Raw genomic sequence first — 20680 nt, forward strand, 5'->3', positions numbered from 1 at the left:
CAAGTCCGCGGCACCTGCCGATAGCTAACTTTCGTTGAGTTTTTCCCCTTCAAAGTTAGCTTTCGGCTGGTGTTAGCCGTTACCGGTAATAATAATAAAAACTAATGTGCGTGTTAGGGTGGTCCGAAATATTTAGGCTGGTGGCCTAAACACTCTGTAAATAATACTGCAAATGCAGCGATTAAGTAAATTAAATGCCAAGAAGCTCGCAAGCCTTGCGATTATTTCAAGAATCTCCTCTCGAAAAAAATTCGAAAAATCGTAAACTCTAATGTCAAAAACCCTATTTACAATTAAAAAATTATATCGACAGTATTTAAAGCGATACAAAAAATATATTTTACCGAGACTTTCTTAACATACGCTTTTTCCAACCCAGTCTAATATACTTGAATATATAAGTCACTTATACTACCACTGTTGCACTTACTAACATAATTAACTGGCATAAATATATACGTAGTTTGATATAAATTTAAGAGTCAATTGCCCTTTTTTATAATATGGCGTAATCATAGAACGATTAAGTAGGTACTTACTAGTACATCGACAGCCTCGATAATTTTATGATTTAAATCCATTTTTCTACGCGTTTGGTTTGAATAGTGTAAATTGATGGGCTTGTAAAGGTAATCAGTAACGGAGTGATATCTCGAAGATTGCTGACAGATGTGGTCGTGCGATGGTGGCATGCAGATCAAATGAATTTGGTGGAATGTGAAACCTTCAGGACAAATCCAAGAATGACGCTGATTGTCTTGGCAATAATGGAAGATTTCGCAACTCAGGGATTCATCGGCGTAGTAACCTGAATTTTTCGAATTACAACTAAGTTTTGAATTTGCCAATAATGTTGATAGTCTACCTGGTTCTTCTTCTACCTCCTCCTCACTCTCCTCTTCGCTCGCTAGTTTTTTATAATTATTTTGTTTTAAGTAATTACTCTGCTGTTTCACAATTCGACTTTGGTAAACTTGTCGTGGTGCTTCCTTTTGGTCCTCCTCCGATTGACTGTAATCATATAATTGTCGTTGTGGCTGTGGCTGTTGCCGGTAAGTCAAATGTGTTTCTGGTTGTGATTCAAATTCATCCTCGTCATCGTTTGCTTCGATGGAGCGGGCAGCAAAGCCTTGGGGCTTAGCGGTAGTAGCTGAGACAGTGACAACGCTCGTGGTGGCAAGAGTGCGCGCTGCCTAAAAGGCACGTTGCTGAGACTAGTAGCATAAGTTGTAAGCTTTTTTCTCATCTTTTATTTTGGCCAATCGCATTTTTGCATTTGCTTTTGTAATTTTGTACAAGTTTGCAGCAGTGTACCAGTGGTGATATTGAAAAAGTTGCATGATTCTCTACATAATCCTCTGCAGCTTCATATGGGATGCATTGTGTCAGTAAATCAATTATATTTTGAAATTCTTCCACTTTTAAAACAAATTTCATATCGCTTATATTTTGCTTATACCATTCAGCATAAGCTGTAACTTTCTTATCAATATCCAGTGTTGTGGCTGTTGCAGAGCGAACAGAGAGTAATAAATGTAGCATAGCACCCAGCAAAGGTTATGCAGGTATTTGCGATAGATGTGCTTTGAAATATTTTCGTATGTATGTAGCGCTTTTCGATGAGCATTTACTAGCAATTGTTTGCAGTAAAATTAAATAAAATTTCCAGTCCATGAAATTCTCAGCAGTGGATAGTTTGAAAAGGTAAGAGATAGCATCTTGCTCTGATTGCCGAAGAATTTTGTTATATAATTCCTTGGTAAATTGTATTTCATACACTCCCTCATTTATACAATTTGTGAAGTTGGCGAAAGTCGTTTTAGTATTGCTTTTATGTAGATCGAGTATAATGCGTACATGTTTTTGAATCAAATTTACCCCGAAATCATTTGGCATATCTTTCGAGACAATACTATCGATATATTTTAAATCATTCAACTGCGGATTCTTCAGTAAATCAACAAAAAGGTCAGCAAGGCACTCTCGAATTCAGCTTCTAGGAAATGGCCTGAAATACAACTCTCAAATGTTCACGTATTTCAAAGCACATTTCATATTTAAAATAATTTTTGCACTTAAATAAAATTTTTCTTCACTTGTTTAAAATTCGCGGGTCATCTTTGATTCGCGGTAAAGCGTAGTGGCCTTTGCTGAAATTTTATTCGTAATCCGAGTAGCCCTTCGACAATCAACGCTATACAATTCCGTCCTCACCTGAAAAGAAAAGAAAGAAAAGGAAAATTAGTATTGTGTGAAAAATTACAACTGATGCGTACCTCGTTTTTTCATCAATGACAGGAAATTCATTGAAGGGTTACACAATCCACTTTTACAATAGCACAATTCACACTTACAAAAAATCCACATGTACTTTCCGAATGGTGTTGCCAGATGCTAAGGCGGCGCAATATCGGGAAAAATGCAATCACATATTTTTTCTCTTTCCTTCTACTTTTTTGATCCGTGTTTTACGGATTTGAACAAAAGTTATTAAAATGTTCCCAAAAGATGACTTAACCCTTTTTATGGCGGAAAAGGCGAACACATAACCTGAAATCCTATTACCACCCAGATCAAATGGCACCTGATTTCTTAAATTGGGGTTAATTTGTAATTTATTTATCATATTTACAATATTTTTGGTACAATATACAAATTTAGGAGCGGAAAAAGATAATCAGACGTAGCGGCGTATATGGGCGGAATGCCTCACCCTCCGGTTCGACTCGTGTTGGGAGCCGATATATATCCGGGGTTGATACTGCCGGACACATTGCCATCTACGTTTGGTCCTTTTTTAGCACAGAGCAGCATATTTGGCTGGCTCTTTTCTGGGGTATGCCGCTCCTAAATCTTCCTCACCACCCTCGAACTAGCTTTATATGCCATCTGTTCGAGCGGGGATAAATGGAGCCGGAATTCCGGAAACGGGGAACCTATGGGGAGCCGGTTCTTGAAACTCGGGATAATGCGAAACTTACCAGCTGTACCTAGCTGTCCAACAACAAATAAAGATGCAAATTAACTATGCAACGATGTAGGTATATATATAAATGCTAGCCTGTCGCACAGGCCTTTATTCAAAATATATGTAAATCACAAATATAATGGCAAAATAAATGATATGGTAAAACACTCACCTGGTGGTCGCTGGTAAAAGAATAAGGGAGAGCCTATAGCTGTTCGTCCCTTTTATAGGCTCTAAGGAACTGATGCCATTTAACGGAACCGTTTTTAGTAGAGAAAAGTCCAAAAAAGGAAAAGAAACACAAGGAGTGCTTGCAGCGAGTTTCCACCAGCGACCTCTCCAGGTGAGGTTTAGGGATGATAATGCAGGCTTTAACATACCGCCCGCCTTGCAGCATCACTGCAATATAAATTCAATATTAATATAGAAACTAAATTATAAATTAAATTACGTATAAACTTCATTATAAATTCATTTTTCTTAACGCTAAAGGTTTTTGCTTGCCAGCTCAGTATGGGGTTACTCCGAATATGACCCATCCAAAAACGGTGTTCTGAGCAGCCGGTCGCGTCGGTGTTGCAGGTCTAAGTCCAGGACGGAGTATGGCTCCACACGCGTCTACTCCCAGAATCAGAGACACTGCGCTTGAGCGGTAGAATGAGGGTATGCCAGGCGCAGGTTGTCGAAATCATCGGCGACACGCGCATCAATAGTACGCTCAGGGGCGCTCCTTACGAGGCTCCCAAGGACCTTTGCCTGGATTTGCACCCTCTCATTCAGACCCTTCAAGGTAAGACTGCAGTGTTCCCTTTCATTCCGTGGCAGCAGATGGAGTCGTAGTGCAAGGCCCCGAGATACGGTGGATATGGGTTGTCCAAGTTCGAGGATCGCGCGTACTGCATGAGTTCGTCCCCTTGTCATTACTTTGGTCACCATGGTAGGCATAAGAACAGAAAAACCCGTAGCATTTCTGGCAGCCCATTGAATTCGCTCTCGAGCGTCTCTTAGCCCTCGGGGTGGACCTTGTTGTGCGACGCGCCTTCGTTGGTGTCGCTGTGCTCGACGCTGGTGGGGCGAAGGAGGCGGCCGAGAAACTATGGACCGGATACCCGACAGGGGTGGTCTGAGTACCGGTGTTTCGGCGGTAACTGGCACAAGAGCATTTATCTGCTGGAGGTCTTCATCGCTGGCATCAATCTCCAGTATTTCTTCACTTGACTCCGACAGCTCTCGAGCCCGGTATGGTCGCGGTCGCTGACTTGGCCGATTTTCCACCTCGTCAAGGCCCTGTGGCACGTCATCCTCTCGCCGTGGTGTCTCTCATAGGTGGAGAATGCTGTGATGCTGCTCATGGCATCGGTCACATCGCCCTGTTGACGGACAATTGCGCGTTACATGGCGCGGTGACAGGCAATTGACACAATGGCGGTGGAGGAGGACGGCGCGTAGTCTCTCCTCTGGTTCCATACGGCGCAGTTGGCGACAGAACAGAAGTGGGTGGTTGTGCTGACATAAGGGGCATCGATGGGTGTTTTTAGTATTGGCTCGGACCATTTTGGTTTCAACGACTTTTATCTAAGAGAAGAAAAAAGAAAGCTGAAAAGAGAGAATTGGTTACTTAGGGATTTCGATAGGTAGTAGGGCTAATTTAACTATTGGCCGTGTAATCACACCACGGGCTGTGCGTATTTCTACCACCCGTACTCGATTATCTTGGCCTGGGAAAACCTTCACCACTTTACCAAGTCGCCATTCGTTAGCGGGTAAATTATCCTCTTTGATAATTACTAGATCGTTAACCTCAAGATTTCGTTGGGGGTGTTGCCACTTAACCCTCTTATGTAGCTCTTTCAAGTACTCTCCCTTCCATCGTTGGCAGAATCCTTGATGAATAGCTTTGAGCTTTTGCCATCGGTTGACGATTGACATCGGTGTTCCTTGAACCTCTGGTTCTGCGTTCGCGAGTATGGGGCTTCCAATCAGAAAGTGTCCAGGGGTGAGGGGTTCAATGCAGTCGGGGTTGTCAGACATCGGACTGATCGGTCTCGAGTTCAGACAGGCTTCTATTTTAGCCAGTAGAGTGGATGATTCCTCCATTGTGAATCGCATGGTAATTGAAATTTTGCGGAAATGGGTTTTGAAACTCTTCACCCCTGCTTCCTCTCATGTGGGGTGCTCCTGGTGGGATAAAATGCCAGTGGATTTCTTGATGGGCATATGACATAGTGGTATGCCGAGCAGCTTCAGTCATGAAATTTCGAAAGTCTTGCCTTAATGCTTTGTTTGCTCCTACAAAGTTCGTCCCATTGTCCGAATACACCTGGTGGGGACAGCCTCGCCGAGATATGAACCGCGCAAATACAGCCAGAAATGTGGCTGTCGATAGATCGCTTGTTGCCTCTAAGTGTATTGCTTTCGTAGCAAAGCAAACAAACACGCAAACATAACCCTTCGTTACTAGGCATGTCCTGCCCGTATAATTTTTGATGTCGAACGGACCAGTGAAATCGATTCCGGTATTAGTGAAGGGTTGCGAGAGCTCCGTTCGTTCTGGCGGTAGTGCTGCCATCAACTGCTCACGTGTCCTTTTCCTGTAGATGAGACAAACTTTGCAATTATTTATTATATTTTTTATCAAATTTTTTAGCTTCACGATCCAATATCCTGATCGCAAAAGTCGTAGCATTAGTTGATTTCCCCCCTGTAGGGAAATCAAATGGGAAAATTTTACTACAAGCCGCGAAAACGCGCAGTCGTATGGGAGAATAATTGGACAACGTTCGTTGTAGCGTATCGTCGACAGCTCCAATCTTCCTCCCACGCGCATTATTCCGTCCGCATCGAGGAAGCGATTGAGGGTGCGGATGGAACTCTTTGAGCTCACGGCCTCAGTTGAACCTAGCATCCGATACTCTTCAGCGTAACATCGTTTCTGCGTTAAACGAATAAGCCGGGCTTTTACCATCTTAGTTTCTTCTGGTGAGATATCTGGGGTGCCCTTGCGAGGGGTTAACTTATGCACAGGATGCGTTTGCGGTAGAACTGGAAGATCCGTGCGATGACTCTGAGGGCTCTAGAAAAGTTCGAAAATCGCTCCAGAATATCCGGAAGTTCTTGAGCGCTGGTGGTATGAGATCGGACAGCTCGTTGTTCTAGGTCCGTTTTGGAACCTGCTCGTCAGGAAATTGTCCAGATCCTGCCACGCCAGAATTTCGCTTTTGTTGGTAATTCCCTGCTCCCATAAGGCTAGTGTTGCGTCCGGCAGCTTGCTGGATACCAGATAAATAAAGATTGCATCCCAGTTGTCGGTATCAATGCAATGCATCTGCAGTATTGAGATGCAGTTATTTACAGATCGCTGTAAATTTTTTATTTCAGTTCCCCGCTCTCCTGTCATCGATGGCAGATTAAATAATATTTTCAGCTGAGAATTGATCATAATTATCTTATATTTGAACCTATTGGAAAGGTTCTGCCACGCAATGGCAAAACCCTCATTCGTGAGTGGGGTTTTCTTCACAATATCCCTGGCCTCCCCCCGAGTTTTGTGATTTAGATGGTATAACTTTTTCACTTCACTTAACCGCGTATTATTTATATATATGGCCGTAAACAGATCCCGAAAGGACGGCCCTGCAGTGTAGTCACCATAGAAAATATCGGCGTCGCACGGTGGAAGTTTAACGCTGGAGCGCACCGTCAAATCAGGCTCGTGTGAGAGGTGATTTACCGTGGAGGAGGGTTGGCGGATGAGGGTGAGGTTATGGATGGTCTCACCTATCAGGGCTGCCCACGTCAGATATGCTGTGTAGCAGTTTTGGTATTTAACCTTCGCTTCTCGCAAGGCCGCGGCCCTGTCATCGTCGTCATTAATATCTCGGGAATAGCTGCTGAAAGACTTTTTCACTGTATTCCAAAGGGCCTTAAGTTCCTCCTTTTGAATTTCGAGGGAAAACACCGTCCCTGGAGATTCGTTGAACCGATTTTCAAACTCCAGCAGTGCATCACAAGCGCGAGAGAAATCCTGTGCGTTGGCCATGTTCAAGGACCCAGGATAAATAAATATTCGCAAACTGGTAAGATAGGTTGCAATTCAACCTCAGAAAAATTCGGCCACTCTTCGTGGTCGTGTGGGTATGCAAGGGGGGTAAATTGCCTTTAACGCTGTTGAGGGGAGTGGGGAGCGAGAAAGGGAGTACTGCGTTCGCCGCAACGTAAGGGGCTTGCTAAACTAAGTACCAATCAGAAAAAAATCGGCCACTCTTCGCGGTCGTGTGGGTACACAAGGGAGGTAAAATTGCGCTAACACTGTGGAGGGGGGTGGAAAGCTATAGAGGGGTACTGCGTTCGCCGCAACTTGAGGGGTTAAAGGGGTTGTTTAAAATAAGCAAAGTAAAAAAAACTCACCCGTTTAGTGCCTAACGTTTTGTCGACTTACTGCTTGTAGATTCCCAAAACGGTGGGCCGTTCGTGTGGGCCTTGAAAATATTGCGGTACACAATATCTTTCCAATTCGGTGGGCCGTATGTGTGGGCCTTTAAAGTGGTGCTGGTCTGCTGAACCGATTCCAAAGCGATGGGCCGATATCTACACAGACAGACGTGGGGAAGTAAGTACAGTATAAATTACTTACCTGGCCTGTAACTGCCACACGTTTTCCTTCTATCTGTGCCCGTTTTATAGCTGACCATCTGAAATCTTGGACCGTTGCTGACCTTCTGCCTTTTGATGACTCCGTATAGTTTTACTGGATTCAGTAGGAGGGTTGATGTTGCCGGACAGCCTCGTTTGCCGCCGAGTTGCCCTAGCTTCAATTTTTAACCCAACAAATTTCAATTTTTAAAAACTGGATTATCAAAAAAAAAAATGCTACCCTCGGTCAAATATGCTCTTGAGCGTTTTCAGTGGCTGGCACCCTCTTTTAACCACCTTTTGTGGAATCACTGCCCTGCTTTTCAGGGACTTTTGCACTCACACACAACTGGCCTAGTATGCTCAGGGTTTTTTTTTTTTTTTGAGGGGATATTTTCACCCTCCCTTAAGGCACCTTTTTCACTTCACTGCCCTGCTTCTCAGGGACTTTTGCACATACACAACTGGCCTAGTATGCTCTGCTTTTTTGGGGTATATTCACCCTCTTTTTAGGCACCTTTATCGCTTCACTGCCCTGCCTTTTAGGGACTTTTCCACACACACTCAACTGGCCTAGTATGCTCAGCGTTTTCTTTGGGGGGTATATTCAACCTCTTTTAAGGTACGTTTTTTCACTCACTGCCCTGGCTTTTCAGGGACTTTTGCACACACACACAACTGGCCTAGTATGCTCTGCTTTTTTGGGGTATATTCACCCTCTTTTTAGGCACCTTTATCGCTTCACTGCCGTGCCTTTTATGGACTTTTCCACACACACGCAACTGGCCTAGTATGCTCAGCGTTTTCTTTGGGGGGTATATTCAACCTCTTTTAAGGCACCTTTTTCACTTCACTGCCCTGCTTCTCAGGGACTTTTGCACACACACACAACTGGCCTAGTATGCTCTGCTTTTCTGGGGTATATTCACCCTCTTTTTAGGCACCTTTATCGCTTCACTGCCCTGCCTTTTAGGGACTTTTCCACACACATGCAACTGGCCTAGCATGCTCAGCGTTTTCTTTGGGGGGTATTTTCAACCTCTTTTAAGGCACCTTTTTTCACTCACTGCCCTGGCTTTTCAGGGACTTTTGCACACACACACGAATGGCCTAGTATGCTCTGCTTTTCTGGGGTATATTCACCCTCTTTTTAGGCACCTTTTCCACTTCACTGCCCTGCTTTTCAGGGACTTTGCTCACAAACACTTTTACTTTGATACTCTGCTTTGTTTTGGGGGGTATATTCACCTCCTTTAAAGCACATTTCTTACTTCACTGCCCTGCTTTTCAGGGACTTTGCTCACAAACACTTTTATTTTGATACTCTGCTTTTTTTTTTTTTTTTTTTGGTATTTTCAACCTCTTTTAAGGCACCTTTCCCACTTCACTGCTCTGCTTTTCAGGGACTTTGCTCACAAACACTTTTACTTTGATACTCTGCTTTGTTTGGGGGGTATATTCACCTCTTTTAAGGCACCTTTCCCACTTCACTGCCCTGCTTTTCAGGGACTTTGCTCACAAATACTTTTATTTTGGTACTCTGCATTTTTTTTGGGGGTATATTCACCTCTTTTAAGGCACCTTTCCCACTTCACTGCCCTGTTTTTCAGGGACTTTGCTTACAAACACTTTTACTTTGATACTCTGCCTTTTTTTGGGGGGTATATTCAACCTCTTTTAAGGCACCTTTTCCACTTCACTGCCCTGCTTTTCAGGGACTTTGCTCACAAACACTTTTACTACTAAGGCTTTTTATTCACTGGCCACCGGTGGGGACTGTTCGCTTAACACCCTTATCGCACCGGTATTCTAATTGTGGTCCTGGCCACACTTTCGGCTAGTCGGAGCGAAAACTGGTTGACGCTCACCTACTTATTGCGTTTCCTTGTCGCTGGCCTCCTTCCCGGTAGAATAGACGGGTGATATGCTGTGGACGAAAGGCTGGAAAAGGAAGTAAGCAACTCACGAGCAGCGTATGCCGTTTGGTGTTAATATATACACGTAAATTACAATAGTTTTACCTTTTGTTCAGAACTAGTTACCTTCCTGTGTGTGCAGTCGTTGTGCCTTCAACACGTTGCTTTTGCTCCGGGGTGCTTCCTTTTCCGTCCTGGTGAAATTCTGAATGATTGCGGCTGCCAAATGTCCAATAAAAACACGAATTTCTTGCGTTTTCTCCAGCAAACTTACCAAAATCGTTTTTCCCAATGGCTAACTTCTAAATGTCAAAAACCAAATGTAAACAAGCAGCTTCGTACTTGCACTGCTTATTCACAATGGATTTTGGTATGGTGTGTTTGTTTGGTTTCCAATGGGACTTGGCAATTGTTGGTGGACAGGTTTTAAAAAAGCAACATTGTTGGAAAAGACGGAGGATATGTATTTGTTGTTGGACGCATGAAGGCAAAAAAGACAAACTAATTGCAGCTGGTTTTATTACCAAAAAAATGAAAAATGTTTCGAGATCCGGCCCGAAGGACCAGGTTCGAGCGGGGATAACGGGGAACCTATGGGGGAGCCGGTTCTTGAAACTCGGGATAATGCGAAACTTACCAGCTGTACCTAGCTGTCCAACAACAAATAAAGATGCAAGTTAACTATGCAACGATGTAGGTATATATATATATGCTAGCCTGTCGCACAGGCCTTTATTCAAAATATATGTAAATCACAAATATAATGGCAAAATAAATGATATGGTAAAACACTCACCTGGTGGTCGCTGGTAAAAGAATAAGGGAGAGCCTATGGCTGTTCGTCCCTTTTATAGACTCTAAGGAACTGATGCCATTTAACGGAACCGTTTTTAGTAGAGCAAAGTCCAAAAAAGGAAAAGAAACGTAACGAGTGCTTGCAGCGAGTTTCCACCAGCGACCTCTCCAGGTGAGGTTTAGGGATGATAATGCAGGCTTTAACACCATCCGTGTGAGAAGAGGTGCAAAAATTGAACTCAACCACGTACTATTTCCTAACGGAAAATTCTTAATTTAGAAACAATTTCTTTATTAACTCGCTCTGAGGCGTTCGCTTGAGGAGAGTATAAACCCGTTCTCACCCGTGTTGCCCTATGAATAAAACTCAGGGACCCCTACAGCTGGAAAAATTTCTGAAGCGAATTAATTTATAAAGTTAACAGCTGTAGATCTCTGCATGGGCTTTAGCCAGACAAAATTGGAAAATGCTCCAGAACTATGAAAAAAATTGATTTCGCCATTTGGATCGCGGATAAGACCCTAGAAAATCACAATATAAGCGCTAAAATGGCCTTTTGGATGTAAAGGTACTCCCTGGAGGCAGTCTCGACTGTTGATTCGTTGACTTTACAGCTTGGGAAGTATCCCATCTCCTCTCGTAGTCTCGGACGTGCTTAGCCTGCTGTGGCCAAAAGTACTTTTGCCTCACGCGTTCCAAGGTTTTCTGTCACCCACCATGGTAACTCCGATTGACGTCGTGTGCCAATCTCACGGCTTCCTCCGTCAACCCCTTCGGCAACCACAAACGCCATAACGAGTCTTCTTCACCTTCCACCCCCTTCCGAAATTTAACTCCATCAACTATGCGCAAATCTGGCAGCAACTCTTCGTTTTCTGTGACGGCTCTGAGCAAATCTAGATATTCGTTGCTGTTAAACTCAGGAGAGACTAAATCTTTTTCCCCGGGTGTGGTAGTAAAATGAGTTGACTTTTACTACCACACCACGAGTTGACTTTTACTACGTCAAATCGCGCAAGCGCATCAGGTACTACATTCAGGGTGCTTTTACGATGATCCATTGTAAAGTCGTATCTTTGCAGCAGGAGTTAGCACCTAGCCAACCTCCCACTCAAGTCCTTTTGTGCTATCAACCACTTCAGAATGGAGTGGTCAGTGATAATCCGAAAGGTTAATGCTTCAATGTAGGAAAGGAAGCGGTTCACGCTTACTATGGCGGCGAGACATTCCAGCTCGGTTGCTGTGTAATTGCGTTGAGCATTATTCAATTTCTGAGAAACAAACGCTATTGGAAGCTCAGCGCCCTCATCATCGACCTGGAATAACACCCCACCAACACCTATTTTGGAAGCATCGCACTGAATGACAAATTCCTTAGAGAAGTCGAATTGGGCCAAGACAGGAGCGGAACCAGGGCTACTTTAAGCTTTTCGAAGGCCTCTATCGCTTCAGAGGTAAGTTTGAACGGTCCTGTTCATTTTCGAAGACAATCCGTTAGGGGACCTGTTAGGTCAGCGAAATTCGTGATGAACGCCCTATACCAATTTGCCATACCAACGAACCTACGCACTTGCCGAGAAGACTTGGGAGTTGGGAAGTTCTTAACGGCTTCTTTTTTCCCTGAGTCTACCTTTAAACACCCACTACCTATCAGATATGCAAAGTATCGAATCTCCTTTTGGCAAAATTTTCTCTTTTCAACGTTGATTGTAAGGCCGGCATCCTTCAAACACTTCGCCACTTCCGCTAGCAGGTTCATGTGATCCTCGAAGTTCGCGCTGCATACCATTAGATCATCCAAGTAAAAGAAAACATTCTCCCTCAGGCGCGATGGAATTACCTTATCCATGAGTCTGCTCATTATCTGCGGTCCATTGCATAGGCCAAACGGAATCACCTTGAAGTGAAACAGAGGTTTTTCAGGAACTGCGAATGCTGTCTTCTCCTTGGATGATTCCGTCAATTCGATTTGGAAAAATGCTTCCTTTAGATCAATGCCTCTGATGTCTACTCAACAGACTGTTGATATACGGTAATGGGTACGAGTCCTTCTTCGTGACCTCGTTGACCTTCCTGGAATCAATACACATCCGAACCTTTCCTGGTTTTCAAACTAACACCACAGGGCTACACCACGGCTAATTCGATTCTTCCATGAGTCTGCTCATTATCTGCGGTCCATTGCATAGGCCAAACGGAATCACCTTGAAGTGAAACAGAGGTTTTTCAGGAACTGCGAATGCTGTCTTCTCCTTGGATGATTCCGTCAATTTGTTTTGGAAAAATGCTTCCTTTAGATCAATGCCTCTGATGTCTACTCAACAGACTGTTGATATACGGTAATGGGTACGAGTCCTTCTTCGTGACCTCGTTGACCTTCCTGGAATCAATACACATCCGAACCTTTCCTGGTTTTCAAACTAACACCACAGGGCTACACCACGGCGAATTCGATTCTTCGATCACTTCCATTATAAGCAGCCCATCTATTTCTGCAAAAGCTTCGGCTTGCCTTGGTGGCGAAAGAGGGAAGTGCTTGCTTTTGATCGGAACCGCGTCGCCCGTATCGATACGGTGTTCGACCAGCTCTGTTTGCCCCAGGCCCGACTTTTCAAACGACGGAAACATCTCTACGACCTTCTGCAATTCGGTTTTCTGCCCTTATGTCAAATCATTGAAATTACATTCTTGATCTTTTTCTTCGCCAACTTCTAAGCACGCTAAATATGTCAGGGGCTAACGCGAAGACTTTCCAAAAATTAACCCCGAGTAAACTTCTTGAAGTAGCGAAGGGACCAGATGAAAATGAATGGATTTGGGACTGTTTTTAAAAGTCACTGGCAAGGAAATCGAACTTAATATTTTCTGTCTGTTACCACCCGCTGTGTATACGAATGCTTGCTGTGGGTGATACTTCAGACCATTTGTTTCTAAAAATTCTTCACAATCCTTCCCTAGTATAGAGACGTTAGCTCCAGAATCCAACAGTCCTACCACGAAATTGTTTTCTATTTTTACTCTAACTAGAGGCCTTTCATCCTCGGTAAGAAAAATCGTTGTGCACTGGAGAAGCTTTCGCTCTTGTTGCTGTTGTTGTTGTAGCGATGAGGTTGCTCCCCGAAGGCTTTGGGGAGTGTTAGCGATGTGATGGTCCTTTCCCGGATACAAATCCGGTACGCTCCGGTACCATAACACCCTTAAGGTGCTAGCCCGACCATCTCGGGAACGATTTATGTGGCCACATTAAGCCTTCAGGCCATTCCCTACCCCCAAGTTCCGTGAGGAGCTTGGGGTCGCCAGAGCCTCGTCTGTTAGTGAAACAGGATTCACCGCGGATAGGTGATGTTGACAATTGGGTTTGGAGAAGCTATATATTGCGCTGGCAACCTGAAGGGTTGCGCTACACAGCCCCTTGAATCTGGTATTTTAGTCGCCTCTTACCACAGGCATACCTACCACGGGTATATTCTTATCCCCTAACCCTCTGGGGTGCTTTCGCTCTTTTACACGTGTGGTATACCTTTTCCGGCATTTCAAAATATTTTCTGACACCGTGAAACTGGATTGATTATCAAAAATTTTAGATCTTACTAGCTCATAATTATGTTCTTTTTGTTCGAAACTAGGTGGAAAATGTGTCTGGCAGGCAACATCCCTACCAGGCGACTTCAAAATTTTTACTGGCTTGGAAGCTATATATGACGAAGTTGGGCTATCTGAGTCTGATCCGGTTGAACAATCTTTAATATCAAGGAACGTTACTATGACCTTCGGAGGTTCCTGCGTAGGAGTGCTACTAATATTTGGGAGCTCACCACTTGTGAAAGCTCTACTAACTGGTTCAGCGCACGAGACGACTCGAGCACTGGCTGAGTGGGGGCTATGGTACCGAACGAGTTACCCCCTCTGTCTTCTCGCTCGAATTCTGGTTTCCCTGACGACGATGATCCCTGGAAAATTTCGGAGTGAGGAATCCCCTTAATCCACACTTAAAACAAAACGGGCTTTTAATGGGCTCTTCACAATAGATGTATGAATGCCCCATGCTTTGACAATTCCAACACTGAATGCCTCATCCTTCTGAAGTCCAAGGCCTCAATCTGCGGTCAACTTCGCAGTCTTCGTTATCAATCCGGATGTCTGCTGTTATGGCACGAGCTTCGTTGACGTGACGATCTTGAAAATCTGTTGTAAGAATCCTGCTTTCCTGTAACACTTGTTCGCCTCTCCGTACAACATCTCGAAAGTCATGTAAATTTCTCACGTCCGCATTGAAAAGCATTAATTTCAAACTGCTGTTAACGTTTTGTTTTATTATGTCTATCAGTAAAGTCTCTGACATAGGCTCCCTAAGACGCGCATTTAATCCTATTATACCTGTGTGAAAGGCGTCATAGGACTCGTTCGTTTTCTGTTTGCGCATTAAGATCTCATGATCGCTTTTCAGGGTACCGAATTCTCGTATTATGGAGTAGCATAAAAAGAAATAAGTTCCGTTCGGGTTCTGCTTAGTAAATAGCCAATACCACTCCTCTGCCCTCCCAGAAAGGAACAGATGAAAATTGGCCATCAATTGTTCACTAGAGCAATGCGTTTGCTCGCCCAGAGTTTCTAACTTAAACAGGAAGTCCGCGACACTTTCAGTCCCATCGTAGGAAACCATCTAGTGTTGGGGTTTCACCACCATGGTGCCCGAAGCAGGGTTACCTGGGTTACAACCTATGGGGTCGTGTTCCGTTCCGTTCCGTTCGGTTCATGTTCCTGTTAAAATTCATAGTTTGTTGTGCCGACTCGAGCACTACCTTTAGCCGGTCCATGTTATTCCTGATTGTTCCCATTCCCCTTCGCATTTCCTCCTGCGAAGTCCGGAATAATTGGTGCAGCGCATTCACCCACGAGTATTCACGAGGGGCATCGTTACGAATCCCTGGGGTATGCGTCCTATCGCCTGCAGCCTCTCCCAAATTCCTATAATTTCCTGGCATAGCACTAGCTCCATCTTGTGCATCAGTCGACATATTAGTCGGTGGACCCGAGATGTTGTGGGTATTTAATGTGGATGAGTCGACAACATAGGTGCTTGCCATTCTATCCAATTTCACGTTTCGGTCGTTTTGGTTCGAGCTTGCGATACCTCCTGATGGAGCTTCCCCGTCTCAGCTAACTATTGGTGAATGCATCACCAAAGGACGATTAACCCTCGATATTGCTTCCCTATTATTGTTACCCCGGTAATTGTTCCTATAAATTTAGAACCACTCCCGAACAGAGTGTTCCTAGTGGCCATTCGCCCAAACGACTAATCATGAGACATTATCAAGAAAAATTTTGTTTTGTTCTATCCGAGAAAAACTTCAAATAATTTTTGGAATACCAAGCCCAGATGAAATATAATCAAATTTTGTAAGTTTAAGAAAAAAAATCAATTTGTAAATTTGGTAAAAAAAAACATTTTCGCAGGTTATTGTGGACGAATATCCGAAGCATGGAAGCGACCTATCAATTTCCCGTTTTGGTCTTCGAGGTCGTACAATGCATTGCCTATTTGTCGTAGCACTCGACACTTAAGATAGTTTGGTAGGAATTTGGCGTTGATGCCCTCTTTAAAGTTACTTAAAGCAAAGTTTTTCCGGAAAAATTCCTGACCTTCTTTGCAGTTCACTTGCCCAGAGCGCTTGTTATAGGTGTTTACTCCTCTATCCCTTGCCCGATCTAAATTCTTACGGATCTGCTCGCGAATGTTAGTCAACTTGTCAGCTCTACTTGCTATCGTAACCTCATCTTCCCTAAGTCTACCGAGTTTATCTAAAATATTGTACGGTAATTCGTGTTGACTCATGTTTTGACCATATAATGCAAAGTGTGGAGAGCACTGAATCGCGGTATGAAAATCGATTCTCAAAACTGATAAAATCTCTAGTATATGCTTATCCCAATCAGTATGGTCTGGTTTATCCTTCAGGAAAATTCTTAATTTAGAAACAATTTCTCTATTAACTCGTTCTGCGGCGTTCGCTTGAGGAGAGTATAAACCTGTTCTTACCCGTGTTACCCTATGAATAAACTCAGGGACCCCTATAGCTGGAAAAATTTCTGAAGCGAAGTAATTTAGAGCGTTAACAGCTGTAGCTCTCTGCATGGGCTTTAGCCAGACATACTTTGCAAAATGGTCCAAAACTATGAAAAAAAATTGATTTCGCCATTTGGATCGCGAATAAGGCCCTAGAAAATATAACCGCTGAAATGGCCTTTCGGATGTAAAGGTAATCCCTGTAGGCAGTCTCGACTGTTGATTCGTTGACTTTACAGCTTTGGAAGTATCACATCTCCTTTCGTAGTCTCGGACGTCCTTAGCCTGCTGTGGCCAAAAGTACTTTTGCCTCACGCGTTCCAAGGTTTTCTGCCACCCACCATGGTAACTCCGATTGGCGTCGTGTGCCAATCTCACGGCTTCCTCCGTCAACCCCTTCGGCAACCACAAACGCCATAACGAGTCTTCTTCGCCTTCCACCCCTTTCCGAAATTTAACTCTCTTAAAAATAGCGCCATCAATTACGCGCAAATCTGGCAGCAACTCTTCGTTTTCTGTGACGGCTCTGAGCAAATCTAGATATTCGTTGCTGTTAAACTCAGGAGAGACTAAATATATTTCCCCGGGTGTGGTAGTAAAACGAGTTGACTTTTACTACCACACAACGAGTTGACTTTTACTACGTCAAATCGCGCAAGCGCATCAGGTACTACATTCAGGGTGCCTTTACGATGCTCCATTGTAAAGTCGTATCTCTGCAGCAGGAGTTAGCACCTAGCCAACCTCCCACTCAAGTCCTTTTGTGCTATCAACCACTTCAGAATGGAGTGGGCAGTGATAATCCGAAACGGTAATCCTTAAATGTAGGATGGGAAGCGCTTCACGCTTACTATGGCGGCGAGACATTCCAGCTCGGTTACTGTGTAATTGCGTTGAGCATTATTCAATTTCTTTGAAACAAATGCTATTGGAAGCTCAGCGCCCTCATCATCGACCTGGAATAACACCCCGCCAACACCTATTTTGGAAGCATCGCACTGAATGACAAATTCCTTAGAGAAGTCGGGTTGGGCCAAGACAGGAGCGGAACCCAGTGCTACTTTAAGCTTTTCGAAGGCCTCTATCGCTTCAGAGGTAAGTTTGAACGGTCCTGTTCATTCTCGAAGACAATCCGTTAGGGGACCTGCTAGGTCAGCGAAATTCGTGATGAACGCCCTATACCAATTTGCCATACCAACGAACCTACGCACCTGCCGAGAAGACTTGGGAGTTGGGAAATTCTTAACGGCTTCTATTTTCCCTGAGTCTACCTTTAAACACCCACTACCTATCAGATGTGCCAAGTATCGAATCTCCTTTTGGCAAAATTTGCGCTCTTCTACGTTGATTGTAGGGCCGGCATCCTTCAAACACTTCGCCACTTCCGCTAGCAGGTTCATGTGATCCTCGAAGTTCGCGCTGCATACTATTAGATCATCCAAGTAAATGAAAACATTCTCCCTCAGGCGCGATGGAATTACCTTATCCATGAGTCTGCTCATTATCTGCGGTCCATTGCATAGGCCAAACGGAATCACCTTGAAGTGAAACAGAGGTTTTTCAGGAACTGCGAATGCTGTCTTCTCCTTGGATGATTCCGTCAATTTGATTTGGAAAAATGTGTCCTTTAGATCAATGCCTCTGATAAAATGGGTGTCCTTTAGTCTACTCAACATACTGTTGATATACGGTAATGGTGACCTCGTTGACCTTCCTGGAATCAATACACATCCGGACCTTTCCTGGTTTTCGAACTGACACCACAGGGCTACACCACGGCGAATTCGATTCCTCGATCACTTCCATTACAAGTGCTTGCTTTTGATCGGAACCGCGACGCCCGTATCGATATGGTGTTCGACCAGTTGTGTTTGCCCCAGGCCCGACTTTTCAAACGACGGAAACATCTCTACGACCTTTTGCAATTCGGGTTTCTGCCTTATTGCCAAATCATGGAAATTACATTCTTGATCTTTTTCTTCTCCAACTTCTAAGCACGCTAAATATGTCAGGGGCTAACGCGAAGCCTTTCCAAAAATCAACACCGAGTAAACTTCTTGAAGTAGCGAAGGGACCAGATGAAAACGAATGGATTTGGTAATGTTTTTAAAAGTCACTGGAAAGGAAATCGAACTTAATATTTTCTGTCTGTTACCACCCGCTGTGTATACGAATGCTTGCAGTGGGTGATACTTCAGACCATTTGTTTCTAAGAAGTCTTCACAATCCTTCCCTAGTATAGAGACGTTAGCTCCAGAATCCAACAGTCCTACCACGAATTTGTTTTCTATTTTTACTCTAACTAGAGGCCTTTCATCCTCGGTAAGAAGAATCATTGTGCTCTGGAGAAGCTTTCGCACTTGTTGTTGTTGTTGTAGCGATAAGGTTGCTCCCCGAAGGCTTTGGGGAGTGTTATCGATGTGATGGTCCTTTCCCGGATACAAATCCGGTACGCTCCGGTATCGTAACACCATTAAGATGCTAGCCCGACCATCTCGGGAACGATTTATGTGGCCACATTAAACCTTCAGGCCATTCCCTACCCCCAAGTTCCATGAAGAACTTGGGGTCGCCAGAACCTCGTCTGTTAGTGAAACAGGATTCGCCGCGGATAGGTGATGTTGACAATTGGGTTTGGAGAAGCTATATATTGCGCTGGCAACCTGAAGGGTTGCGCTACACAGCCCCATGAATCTGGTATTTTAGTCGCCTCTTACCACAGGCATACCTACCACGGGTATATTCTGATCCCCTAACCCTCTGGGGTGCTTTCGCTCTTTTACACGTCTGGTGTACCTTTTGCGGCATTTCAAAATATTTTCTGACACCGTGAGACGGGATTGATTATCAAAAATTTTAGATCTTACTAGCTCATAATTATGTTCTTTTTGTTCGAAACTAGGTGGAAAATGTGTCTGGCAGGCAACATCCGTACCAGGCGACTTCAAAATTTTTCCTGGCTTGGAAACTAAATATGACGAAGTTGGGCTATCTGAGTCTGATCCGGTTGAACAATCTTTACTATCAGGGAACGTTACTATGACCTTCGGAGGTTCCTGCGTAGGAGTGCTACTAATATTTGGGAACTCACCACTTGTGAAAGCTCTATTAACTGGTTCAGCGCACGAGACGACTCGAGCACTGGCTGAGGTGGTGGCTATGGTACCGAACGAGTTACCCCCTCTGTCTTCTCCCTCAAATTCTGGTTTCCCTGACGACGATGATCCCTAGGAAATTTCGAAGTGAAGAATCCCCTTAATCCACACTTAAAACAAAACGGGCTTTTAACGGGCTCTTCACAATAGATGTATGAATGCCCCATGCTTTGACAATTCCGACACTGAATGCCTCATCCTTCTGAAGTCCAAGGCCTTAATCTGCGGTCAACTTCGCAGTCTTCGTTATCAATCCGTATGTCTGGTGTTATGGCACGAGCTTCGTTGACATGACGATCATGAAAATCTGTTGTATTAATCCTGCTTTCCTGTAACACTCCGTGCAACATCTCGAAAGTCATGTAAATTTCTCACGTCCGCATTGAAAAGCATTAATTTCAAACTGCTGTTAACGTTTCGCTTTATTATGTCTATCAGTAAAGTCTCTGACATAGGCTCCCTAAGACGCGCATTTAATCCTATTATATCTGTGTGAAAGGCGTCATAGGACTCGTTCGTTTTCTGTTTGCGCATTGAGATCTCCATCATGATCTCATGATCGCTTTTCAGGGTACCGAATTCTCGTTTTATGGAGTAGCATAAAAAGGGATAAGTTGCGTTCGGGTTCTGCTTAGTAAATAGCCAATGCCACTCCTCTACCCTCCCAGAAAGGAACATATGAAAATTGGCCATCAATTGTTCACTTGAGCAATGCGTTTGCTCGCCAGAGTTTCTAACTTAAACAGGAAGTCCGCGACACTTTCAGTCCCATCGTAGGAAACCGTACAGTGTTGGGGTTTCAACACCATGCTGCCCGAAGCAGGGTTACCTGGGTTACAACCTCTGGGGTCGTGTTCCGTTCCGTTCGATTCATGTTCCTGTTAAAATTCGTAGTTTGTTGTGCCGGCTCGAGAACTGCCTTTAGCTGGTCCATGTTATTCCTGATTGTTCCCATTTCCCTTCGCATTTCCTCCTGCGAAGTCCGGAATAATTGGTGCAGTGCATTCACCCACGAGTATTCACGAGGGGCATCGTTACGAATCCCTGGGGTATGCGTCCTATCGCCTGCAGCCTCTCCCAAATTCCTATAATTTCCTGGCATAGCACTAGCTCCATCTTGTGCATCAGTCGACATACTAGTCG

General features: G+C 44.2%; 2 pseudogenes; both read right to left on the reverse strand.

Annotated features, from left to right (window-relative positions):
- Positions 1–512: 512 nt before the first annotated feature.
- Positions 513–1233, reverse strand: LOC137238632 (uncharacterized; annotated as a pseudogene).
- A 9-nt stretch (positions 1234–1242) lies between these two features.
- On the reverse strand, positions 1243–20083 carry LOC137238643 (uncharacterized; annotated as a pseudogene).
- Positions 20084–20680: the final 597 nt, after the last annotated feature.

This window comes from Eurosta solidaginis, chromosome 1, assembly GCF_040869045.1.
Source record: "Eurosta solidaginis isolate ZX-2024a chromosome 1, ASM4086904v1, whole genome shotgun sequence".
NCBI classification, from domain to species: Eukaryota; Metazoa; Arthropoda; class Insecta; order Diptera; family Tephritidae; genus Eurosta; species Eurosta solidaginis.